The following is a 13,127-nucleotide window of genomic DNA, read 5'->3' on the forward strand; positions in this document are numbered from 1 at the left end:
ATGCAGTCGCTTCTCAGCGCTTTCTTCTATCTTGTTCAGAGATTCTCATGTTCTCGCATATTCACGCGAGACTTCCCTCTGGCTCTCTGTCACAGACACTGCTGATGTCGCAACACTGACACCTACTGGCGATCCACTGGATCTACTGCCTACAAATGTAGCTGGCGATAAATAACACTATACCCCATATTTTAACTAAAATGAACACTTCCTCCTCATAAACACAAACTTACTTAACTTACACTACACCCAAGCAACTATCGTACTTCCTGAACTCATATGACTTATTGTGCCACACTGTGCAATGAGAAAATAAGCTAATGGGATAAATATATATGATACATGTAGTGTATTTGTGAAAAATGATTAAATGATAAAATAGCTATAACTTTGTGATTGTGTTTAGGCCAGCAGCGAAGGCTTAGCTGGCCCTGACGGCCCTCCACTGGCGTAAGTTACCTCGGCTCCTCGGTTGATGGATGTGTTCAGAAGGATGAACTAAAGCTGTTGTGTCCAAAGTCATGTTCAGGAGCAGTAGGTCACGTCTTGTCACTCAAAAATGACTTGGAGTCAATAAGCAGTTTGAATAATAAAAATATTCTATCGTCATAACGGGCACATTAACCTATAATAGACAGTACGATGTACGTAGATGGTTTGTGATTCACTGAATTTCTATAGAGAAGCGTATTTCCACCACTTCACAGAAAATACTGTATTATGCTGATAAATTACAGTAGTCTGCTGTTATTGTTAATTGACGGCATTGACTGTTTACATGCGAGAGATGAACATTTAACTGTGTTAGTTATTATGAAATACTGTAAGATACTGTTTTAAATCCACCGTAAATTTACAGCGTTTCATTCCAGTGTAGACAGCTCATGACCAATGTTCCCTCTAAGCTGCGCGCTTGAGCAATCGCGCACTGCTCGCACATTCTCAGCGCACAAGAAAATCTATGCAGCGCATAAAATAAAATTCAACATAAACGTATTAATTAATATCTAATATTAGTCCTAATCTTATCTAATCAATTAAACCAATAATAATAATAATAATAATTTTGTTTTCTGTACTATTTTGCAACGTAACTCAGTGAGTGACAGGTGTCCAGCCAATGATACGATTCGGTTTACTTACGCTACGCAGCCAATCATAGCATTGACACTATTGCCCTGCCAATTCGCGCCGTGCAGGTTAGCTAGCTAACAACAGTGCGGCAGAGTTACGAGATGCAAATGCCCCTTATCATGGCGAAACGAACGGGCAGCGACATAAAGTCAAAGCAAGAAGCAGACGAAGCCATCAACCTGGACAAAGTGTACAACCATTGGAGAAGTGAGAAGGACAGACGTGAAAAATAAGGTAAAATTTAAGTCAGATTTGTGCATATTCTAGTGACATTTATTAAGATTTTTTACTTATGGATATTAATCATTAAATTATGTTACTACTAGATAATTTATGGGTAGTAGAAATGATAATAAAAAACTGAGTAATTACATATTTTACAGACAGAGTTACAGGAATTTACACTGTATCACAAGCTACAGCACACGTCATTGTGCAAAATGTGAATGTTTTAATGTGAACAAAATGTTATGTCTGAAAGGTGTATATGTATCATTTCTTCCAGAACAGGACCCTCACACAGGCCACAACAGGACCTCACACAGGCCAAAGCAAGACTCTTCCCATGGCCAAAGCAAGACTGTCACATAAAACATACTACACATCTCATGAACAACAAGATTTTTGTCTTTTTCCTTTAAAGTTTGTCAAATCACTTATATTAAAAGTAAACTAGTGAAAATTGCTGCTGTAATTTGATTCTTTTAATAAGCCATGTAACTTGCTATGATCCAAGGTTTTGAACAGGTGTGATACTGGTGTGTGGCCACAGCGTGCACATCTGATGTTGCTCACAGTGGTCCTCAGTGTGCTCAGGGAGCTTGTGTGTATGCCCAGACACATGAAAAATTAGAGGGAACATTGCTCATGAGTCTGTCGCAGAGCCCACAAGCATTCACTCCTTATTTAGAGTTAACTTTTAACCCCCAAAAGGTCCCCAGATAAATCTGAGGAGCTGTGAGATGATTAATGGGAGAGGAAAGAAGATTAAAAAAAAGTTCTAACACACAAATTGTATTTTTCTGACTTTAAACGGGTGGTTAGACGACTTCCGGTTTTCTACAGACTAACATCCGGTTTTCAGAATAAGATACCAACAAAGTATACATACTGCATAATGAAATGAGATTAAATGAATTATATTCACATTAAGTATAAAACATGCTACCTGTGTCTCCTGAGTTAAAGGGAAAATACACCTAAATTGTGTGTAAAGTGTCTTTATTCTTAGATTTGAGGGTTGCTGGAAGTTAATAATACCTGACTGACAGTCAATTAAGATATTTTACAAAGCAGAAACTCGGAACTGAATTTGAATCTTCAAATGGCACATTTTTGAAATGTTTAAGGTGCTATAAAGATGTTTTTCTCAATAATTCCACACAATGACGAATGCATAATGTTCAGGACAAAATGGGTAATATCACAACATTTAAGATGCTACAAAAATGTATTTCTCAATAATTCCAGACAATGACTGATATATATATGTGTTGATGACATCGTTGACTCCACCCATACTGAAAATTAGACATTTTTACTGTACCAATTAGGAGATATTTCAAAGTAAATGTCATACATTTGAATCGAGAAAATATCTAATAAATTAATATTTGAAGGGTAATAAAAAGTATTTTCTCAATAAGCCCAGACAATTACTGATATGTGTTGAGGACATCGTTGACTCCGCCCATACTGAATATTAGACATGTTTACTGTACAAATTAGGAGGTATTTCAAAGTAAATGTCATACATTTGTACCAAGAAACGGGTACATTTCTGAATATTTGAGGTGCTATAAAAACTTTTTTCTCAATAATTCCAAACAATGGCTGATGCATTTGTCTTCAAGACATCGTTGACTCCTCCCATACTGAAAATGAAACATTTTTACTGTACAAATGAAGAGATATTTCAGAGTAAAAGTCCTATATTTGAACGTTCAAAAAGCTAATTTCGGAATATTTGAGGTGATATAGAAATACTTTTCTCAATAATTCCACAGTAAAAATGTTAATTTTTCTGTATATGTGTAGTCAGAGATGTCCTCAACTTATATGCATCAGTCATTGTGTGGAATACAAAGTGTCTGCTGAGTTGACCACGGAGATCTGAGTGTCTGCTGACTTGACCGCAGTGGTTTTGGACTGATGTCCAATGTTCCAGGCAGCAGCTGACTTCATATTATTTCAGTGTGACTATTCACAAGCAGTCACTTTCAATTTGCTCCAGCGTCTACAGCAGTTGCTCTTTTGTGTTAATAAAGTCATCAAATCATATGAATGTTTTGTTTAATTATGTGGTGATGAACTGAAATCTTCTCAAAAGACTTCACTAAAGCTTCACCCCACCTATACTTTTTTATACCCATAACAATGAAGCTGAATATATTACAAGGTTATTAAATGACGATCCACTGAACAGACCACTGATCTGTATTTCTGAAAAGAATTATTTAGTGTTGCAACTCGTTGCATTCCATTTTATGAACAACTGCTGTATTCATCTACCAGAAACTTGTTCGTGAATTGTATAAATGTCCACATAAATCAATACACAACACTCATTAACACAAATTGAGAGGACAGAGGACACAAACTCATAAGAGGTCAGCCAGGTAGAATACTGATGATACAATATTCGAGGGTCAGAACAGAGGGATCTCCTCCACAGGGTTCTCACCAGGAGCTGGTAGCGCGTAGCTAACAGTGCTAACAGGGTAACAGCAGTATCGGTGCTGACAGTTACCAGTGTACCTAAGGGGGCACCAGAGGGGGTCACGTCACTACTCCTCCCTCACGACGCTGTCGGTGGGGACGGCATCGACTTGTCAGCTGTAACCGGTGTGTGAGAGCAGTGCAGATGTAGCACTTGCTTGCTCTCTCTTTTGCGTTGTGTTTTGATTCAGGCACACTCAATATCTTTCTGCTCCAACCAGCCGTTTATTCACAGTGACAGCATGCTGTAGATTGGTCTGGTAACAAACAGAATCACATCAGGTGTCTCACAGCCCACCTCGTGGCAACAAGCTCCGAAAGTGCCAAAGCAAAGAAACACTTCAGCTAGCTGTTGGTTAGCATGTTACTAATGCTAAATGAAGTTATATTATAGATCGTCTTAAAACATAACCTGTATGAAACACAATTCTACGAGCAAAAATAAACTTATTTAGACACTACCACGGAGCTGGTCACAGATCAACCTACCAGGAGACAGCGTGCAGCAGACTGACAGACCGCGGGGCCAACCACTCGAGTCTGCAGGGGCCCAGCAGAGGGCGCTCATGTGACACACAACACACTTGTCTCTGTGGGAAACTAATGATATTACATTGTATATTACATTGTACATTACATGATATTTACAGAAATAGAAGAGGAAATAATATGAAGATGATATGGATTAGTAATAACTTAAACTGTAATATATCACAGTAATGATAGTAGCAAATAATGACCAGTGATGGCAAGTGGAATCATTAACTCTCGACAAAGCGAGGACGCACAGGAGAGTGACTTAATTTACTCCTCTACATATGTATACAGATCAGTGGCGGCTGGTCAATAGAGGGCCATGGGGCATGGCCCCACCATGAGCCACACAAAAAAGGAAAAAAAAAATTATAATAATCATAAATTATACAAATTGTCAATATTTGTGTTTTTGAACTATGGAATGTACCCAGTAATGTGTAAAATATGATATATAATAATAATAATAATAACTTTAATTTATATAGCGCCTGTCAGGGGACCCAAGGCCGCTTTACAAGAGTAACAGTTTAGACAAAAACAGTTTAGACAAACAGTCAGAAAAACAGAACAAGTAAACTAGGGGCCGAAAGCCTTGGCGAACAGATGGGACTTGAGGGCCCTTTTGAAGGCGTCCAGAGTGGAGATGTTGCGGATCACCGCAGGGAGAGAGTTCCAGAGGGTGGGGGCTGCCACACTGAAAGCTCTGTCCCCGAAGGTTCGCAGTTTGGTGCGGGTGGTGGCAAGCAGGCCAGAGTCTGAAGACCGCAGGTTCCGGGGAGGGGCATGTGGGCGGAGGAGGTCCGATAGGTACTGGGGGGCATGGGCATGGAGGGACTTGTAGGTGAGGAGGAGGATCTTGTATGAGATGCGGGACTTGACCGGGAGCCAGTGGAGGTTGATGAGGGTGGGGGTGATGTGCTGCCAGGGCTTTGTGTGCGTGAGAACCCTGGCGGCAGAGTGCAAAATATGCGCAAAATATACTAACGGGGCCGACTGGGTTCAGCTCATAATGATGGCAGCACAACGACAGCACACCACAGGCATCACACCAACACACTGCAGTGGATCAAAGGTTGTCACCCGGAAGAAAAGCGTTGGAAAAAGTTTTGAAGTCAAATGTGTACGAGACCTTTTTCCGACAGTCGAGAGCTCGAACACAAGAGAAGGAAAGTCAGATGGTTGATTGGTAGAAGACACGAGTCTCCCATCACTCTCGCTTCTTTACTCTGAGTCTTCCTCGACTCCATTAAAGAAGCATACTGCTGGTTTTGCATGTTTCACTACATTTCCTTTTGGATTTGAGTATTGCTGTCCCTTTGTTTCCAAAGCATCCCGTCAGCAGTAAGCAGTGATACTACCGGCTTACATAAGCAGCTGCTGGCTTCATGGATGAAGATGCACTCAGTCACTTTCAGTTGCTGCAGCTGACCCAAAGGAAAAGTGACTAAATATTTGCAGCAAGTTTCAAGTCTCTGCAAGATGATTTTCTGAAATGAAGCACGGATGTCAATCTAGTTATTGAAGAGTCTATTCCTCAAGGCAACAGTTCAGTAAGGTTTAAGATAGTTGAGCTTATAATGTCTCAGGGTTTCTTCGAGCTTGTGTAGCATTCATAGTTTTACATTGCCGCAACTTTGAATTACTAACTTACTTGGAATATGATTTCATCATATCATCATGATTTGATCTCATGATTTCCACACACACACGTTGTCATCAGTAACACAATGCCATGCTTGATCTCTCAAGACATGTAGGAGACACACAGCCGGCATTCTGCAAACGATGAAACAAAAGGGATTTGTGGGGAATTTGAAAGCAAATATAAATGCAGGAAAAGACAATGTTCATGTGCTGTAAAGATCCTACAGCACCGTGAACAGTCCTCACGACCGCATTGTGTGAAACACGGCAAACCACTGTTGGGGTCTGACCATATGGCTTCAACATGTGCTGTGAACAAAGAGAATCAGGCCTTCACTTTTTCAAGCAAAGGTTTCATCCTGATTTGTAGTTTGATGAGAGCAAAGGAATGTCACACTAGGGTGTAAATTTCCCCCCCCCAAAAAACCATGGTCACCTGAATGCACCGCTGCAATCTCATTGGCCGAGAGCCAAGAGACCCCAGGACCCCTGTGGTTCAACCACTGTTCAACAAAACTGCCTGCAGTACACACCTCATTGCTTTTTCCCTTCGACCTCGGTTGAGACAGGGAGCACATAACGCTCTCTTCGCTTGGACCCCCCGTCCAGGCCACAGACGATCCAGCTTTCCCCGCCAGCGCGACGCTGGCCACGAGGAAGCAACGGCCCTTCACCCCTCCTCAAACCCTGTCAGGTCACAAGCCATTTCGCTGGACGAAACAACCGTGTTCCACGCTGAGTAAAGGCCCACTCCGCCCGCGATAACGAATCCGCTTCAGCCATCCGTTCTCCGCTTTTTGCTTTTCTTTTTCTTTTGGTGCACACATTCCGGCGAAGGAAAGACGACCAAGCCTCCCTCCTTCACCGACGATTCCCGGTAAGACGCACGGACCACGGCGTCAGCCGAAGTTAGATCACCCTCCCTGCAGCGAGGATTGATCACGTCTGCGTTTGCTCCAGAGCCACGCCAACGGACCGAAGCCGCACCAGCAAAAGCCGTGCGACACACAGCGCCTGCTACAAGGCCGCGCTGAAAGCTCCCCCTGCCCCCCCTTCCTGACGAGGAAAAAGGAACAACTTCCCCACGAACACTTCCACCACTTCCACCACGAATCACGTGTGCCCAGGCACACGTGATTACGTATAGCAGTCTCACCGCTATCTTGCCCGAGTCACTCGACTCCGCCATCTGGTGGTAGTTTAGCTGTAGTATCTTAAGGCCCCTCCCCTTTTGGCCCGCGTCACTCGACGCCGCCATCTTTGTAGTCTTTAGCTGTAGCTTCAAGACTCTCCTTCCTTTACACACACACACACACACATACACACACACACACACACACACACACACACACACATACATACACACACATACACATACACACACAGACATACACTCTCATCCATTTTATTCATTCTTTAGTTTAGGCATATAAAATTGTATGATAACGTTTGTTGGTTGCAATATTAATTGATTTGATCATTTATTATTTTGATTTAATAAACTCTGTTATACTTTAAGGAGCAGTCGTCTGTGATTACTTGTGCATATGTATTTGATAAGACTGTATGTAGTAGCCTGTGCTCGAACTTAAAAACCTTCACTGTCACTGAATGTATAGTCATACGCAGACTATTGACATTATGAGTGACTACTAATTATGAGACTTAGTTTTATCGTTTGGTTATTGGTCCCTGTTCGCAGGGTGGTGCCCCGTTGTTATTAATAATCATTAATAATTGTTACATACATCAATAATTCTATTGATGTCAAGAATTCAGTTTCTTAAATGCTGATAACCCAAACACGCTCCTTTAGATCCCAACAGCACCTTCATGGCCCTTTAATGAGGAGACATTTGTAAAACACGTCATAAATTGGCAGTGCATGAAAAATAATATATGATATATGACAAAAAGAACAGACATCATGTTGCAACACAGTGGACATGTAAATGAATGAGTGCACAGTGTATTTATCTATGTGACGCTGAGGAAAAGCTCTCCAGCATCATGGAGCATGCCGTCATGTCGGAGTCCTTGGGACTAAATGGAATGACGTAATAAGAGTTTCCAGCATGAGTAAAGGTGCATGCTGGGACATTCTGAGGCAGACGAGGTGGGCAGAGCTGCCCTTCACTTTATTTCCCTTTGGCTTCAAATGTTGAATTTAAAAGTGTTTCTGCATGTTTGAACCCACCGACTCTACGAGATGGTCGGTTCTTTTCTTTGTCCCTCTACCAGCCTGTCTGCTCACTGCTCTGAACATCCACCACAGTGAGCAGCTCGACTGTACCACCGAGATAATGACAAACCTCTGCAGCGCTAAATTATAATCAATTCACTAATGTATCATTCACAAAAAGCACAAGAGGATTTGTATTTAACTGATGGATTATGAAACTGAACCTTTTAGAAATCACAATGAAAAAGGAACGATTCTGTTTTTAAAAGAAGAATGAAGGGCTGACCATAACACATTTCCAGTTTTCATGTCATTACTGTATGTTACAGACTGATGAACGCTGAGCAGAAGCAGGAGCTCCGATTGGTCAGATCCCTGCTAACACAGAACAAACGGACCAATCAGAGCTCTTGTGACAGGCAGACAAACAAATAAATGGCTTTACACATATCAAATGTAAAAATCCTTTAAAGTCATTTTATTACATTTAAAGACAGAATAAAGGGAGCAGAACTCAGAATCACTTCAAAGCAAATGTAATTAATCTGGTTTGTTATGTTATTTTCAGTTGATATTAGATGTATTACACACTGTGAAAGCCTTTAATGGTACACTCTCTACAGTGAACACAGGGCTGCTTGTATGTTGCTGATGTTACTGCTGTGTGGTAAATCAGGGATTTGGGCTTTTTCTAATCAGTCTGCTTTTAAAACAGCCTGTAAAACAGTAAAAGGCAGACACAATGAGGAATGGAAAAACATAACGAGCAACAGAACACACCATGTTCTGCTTCAGCTGCAGCGTAAAGGATGCAAGAAGAACCCTTCTGGTCCTCTGAACAGAAACCTTTCCGCGTATGAATATTGTGTCTAAGGTGAGGATCTGCACCTGTCTCAGGGACAGTAGAGGCTCTTTGCACTGATGGAAGGCTCATTAAACCCATTCCATCACCAATGCCCTGTATATAAATGCATGATATGTTCTTTTGTTGGTTAGCCATGAAACAACAGGCTAGTAACACAGAGGAGATCCACAAAGCTGCCGGAATGATCAATAACCAATATTCAAAACACAGAGACGACATGGAGACATGGACAGAAGTAAGGCAGTGATTGAAAAAACAAAAACACTCCTGTAAACATCCTGTTAAAAAACACCTCAACTTTCACATTGATTATTTCAAACAAATGATCAGTTTCATGAAAAAGGAAACATTAGAGAAAATAGTATATTCTAAAAGTTGTCTTTTGATTCAGATTAAAATCATAATACAATTTAATTTTAATTACAGTTAATTTACAAAAGATCATTATATTCATATATTACAAGCTACATGGACTGAACAGACGGGCGCATATGGTTGGTTAGAACTCTCACTGGGTTGTGGGTCCTGGAGCGGTGACATTGTAAAGCAGCTCCGGTGTCAGTGCAGCGAGTCAGCGGCTGAGCCCGTCAGGATGACCAGCAGACTACGCAGCAGATGATGGTGAGAGGTGACGGGCTGGAGGGTTTGGTGGATCTAACAGTGTGGTTGCACGTTGAACTAAATGCAGAGTGCAACTGTGCTAATATATCCACTGAAATCTTACGCGCTGGCCCTTTAAGGTGATCAAATGATTGAAAAGTCTGTCCTTTGTACCTTAGTGTGTAAAGAAAGTAGGGCTGGACTACTACACAGACTGAGGCTGAGGATCTCTAGTGGCGTCCTTCTGTAAGACATGAACTCCACTGTTAGTCCAGCAGCTGTACTGGTGCTCAATCACCACGTTAGGACTCTTTGGATAGAAACACGTTGGTGACTTGACCTGGAATGAATGAACGGAGGACCGTGAGACTGACCTTTGGACACGCGTCCAGCCTTCACGTGTCATTTCATACTGGAACCATCATGGAGTCATTCCTGGTCGAACCCAGGATACGCACGTCAATCAAGCTTTGTACAACGAAACAGAGTTTCAGATTGAACATCCATTCTAAAAGAATGAAAAAAATAAAATAAAATCTCATCACCAGGTTGGCTTACTGGTCTGTTTCCAGAGCTTTCAGCCGTATCTCATGGCCTTCAACAGCTGATGGTTCCATCAGCTGATGAAGGCCATGAGATGTGTCTGAAAGCTCCAGGAGAACGGACCTTCTGATGTTAGCTGTTTTTGTCAAATAAGCTCAAATTGTTTCCTGGAGAAAACGAGACAATGAATGCATGATTGCAAGACAACTCTGGAGGAAATATAAAAATATTGTAGCGACCATGAGTCCACCACAGCTAAATGAAGACCACTGGTTTCAATGGAAAGCTTTGGTCGAAATACAGTCTCAATAAACCTTTGACATATCTGGTATGAAAATATTACAACGGTCAAATGCATGCAGGACATGTACAGCATCGGCCGAAATCGTCGACTCTACCGAATTTGACTTAAACAAAAAAAGAAACAGGACTCCGACATCTCTGCCCTTCAGACCCAAGAACAGATCTCTCTCGCTCTCTAAGCAGCACTTTCTCGTTTTCTACAATCTTAAAATCCTTAGGGAAGTCACGCCATACCATCATGTTGACCAACCACAGCACATCATGTATAATAGAGTACGACATCATGCTTCTGTCTTCTGGGTGGGGAATGGTTGATTTTCCTATTCATGCCCAGTTATAACTACTTCATTACATTATAATAACTTAAAAGCATAGAGTAGCTCATGGCTAATGCTAGAGTAAGGGTACTAACCCACGAGCACTGTCACCTTCTGATGATAGTAAAGTAAAAAAAAAAAAAAACATACAAAGTTACAAGGTATGACATCAGCATCATATAATGGTGTTCCGAAAAAAAAAACCCGGAATAAACACAGCAAGGAGCACGGGGGGGGGGGGGGCAGATGAACACATGTACAACAACAAAACCATGGAAGGTAATTGTAAGGTTAACATGATGAGATAAGGACAATCATGAGATTAAAGACTTTATAAAACAATCATTTAGAAGTGAACACACAGACAGCATGACCGTCTCGCTGAGAGGATAGTAGTACTAGTAGTAGGAGTAGTATTACGCATTTTCTCTTACAGTAAATTCACCTGAGTTAGATACCTGAAGACAGCGTTTAAACAGAAACACTAAATGAGGACCCGACTGAAACAGAAACGCTGTCCAGACTTCTTGTTCGACCCAATGCTCAGCGACTCTGAACCCTCACAGCCCGTTGGTTCCAGAGGAGACCAATAGAGAGCTGCTGTGTTTCTAATCTGACGGTGTGCTCCAGCATGGACCAAACCCAGCTAGAAGCATGTTCAGAGTTACAGCAGAGTCCAACAGTACACCTCATCTTAATGCTGGGAAACCCGTTCTCAGCCCTTCACTTTCAAAACCAGCAGATCACCCAGAATCCTCGTCCTGTGAGTGATGATATGTTTTCCTAGTGTGGCGAGGGAATGACCCGCCCTACGCTGACATTAAACTTAAACCTAATCAACACAACAAATCAAGAGCAAGCCAATCAGAGGCGGAGTGGGCGGGTCATGTCTTCGCACCATCACAACAATTCAAGGCTCGAGTATTAAAGAACTCCTGTGGAATCCGAACACAGAGCAGGTCTCCATCACAGCTCCATCCACTGACCAATCCCCAATGGACGCCGACCCACAGCAGCAGAGTATTTCTGATGGATTGTATGAGCCACATGAAGCCCGATCCGGTTCTCATTAATATGCTGACGAAGCGCTCCTGTGGCTGCAGCGACAAACACACCAAATACTCAGCTCGCATGGCAAGTTAATCACCGTGACAACTGAAGCAAACTCCACTGATGTCAAATGTTACAGCTGGGATTGTTTTGCCAAAAATATATATATATATCTATATATATAGATATATATATATAGATATATAGATATATATATATATATATAGATATATATATAGATATATATATATATATATAGATATATATATAGATATATATATATATATATAGATATATATCTATATATATATCTATATATAGATATATATATCTATATATATATCTATATATATATATAGATATATATATAGATATATATCTTTATATATATATATATATCTATATATATATATATATATATATATAGATATATATCTATATATATATATATATATATATCTATATATATATATATATATATATATATATATATATATATAGATATATATCTATATATATATATATCTATATATATCTATATATATATATAGATATATATATCTAGATATATATCTATATAGATATATATCTATATCTATATATATCTATATATATAGATATATATATATATATATATAGATATATATATAGATATATATATATATCGTAAATTACCCAGAAAGTGACAAACCGTTGGAATTGCATAACAGAAAAATCTAAGTACTGTATCACATTGATGCAAAACTCATGTCAGTGGATATTGCCATATAACAGGGCAGCGTTGATTTGTTCAACCAGAGACATTAAGGGACAGCTGCTACACACCAACACCCTCCGCCTCCCCATAGAGATGTTCATGTCGCCCAGCCACAGGCCTAACTTGAGGTGTAGTGATATGCGTTTTTTACAGAAAACAACCAGCTTTTTCAAGAAGCTATGATAAAAAAATATGTTTGTCCAAGCCTATTTTCTGTGGATGCATTTCAAATGCCCACTAAAGGTGAAGTCCTGTGACATTGTCGAGCTCCTGAGAGCATCAGCAGACGTGTTTAAGTACAGGGTCGCAATGCCTTCATGGATTGATTAGTGCATGTAGTGCTGCTGATCACGGGGGAAAACTGTCAACTCTCTCACACACACACATACACACGACGGATCGCCATAAACAGGTGAGATGATGATGATGATGGCTGTTTTTAAAATTCACTCTTTTGATTCTTCCCTCGCTCCTCTG

Source organism: Melanostigma gelatinosum (assembly GCF_949748355.1).
Source record: "Melanostigma gelatinosum genome assembly, chromosome: 21".
NCBI classification, from domain to species: Eukaryota; Metazoa; Chordata; class Actinopteri; order Perciformes; family Zoarcidae; genus Melanostigma; species Melanostigma gelatinosum.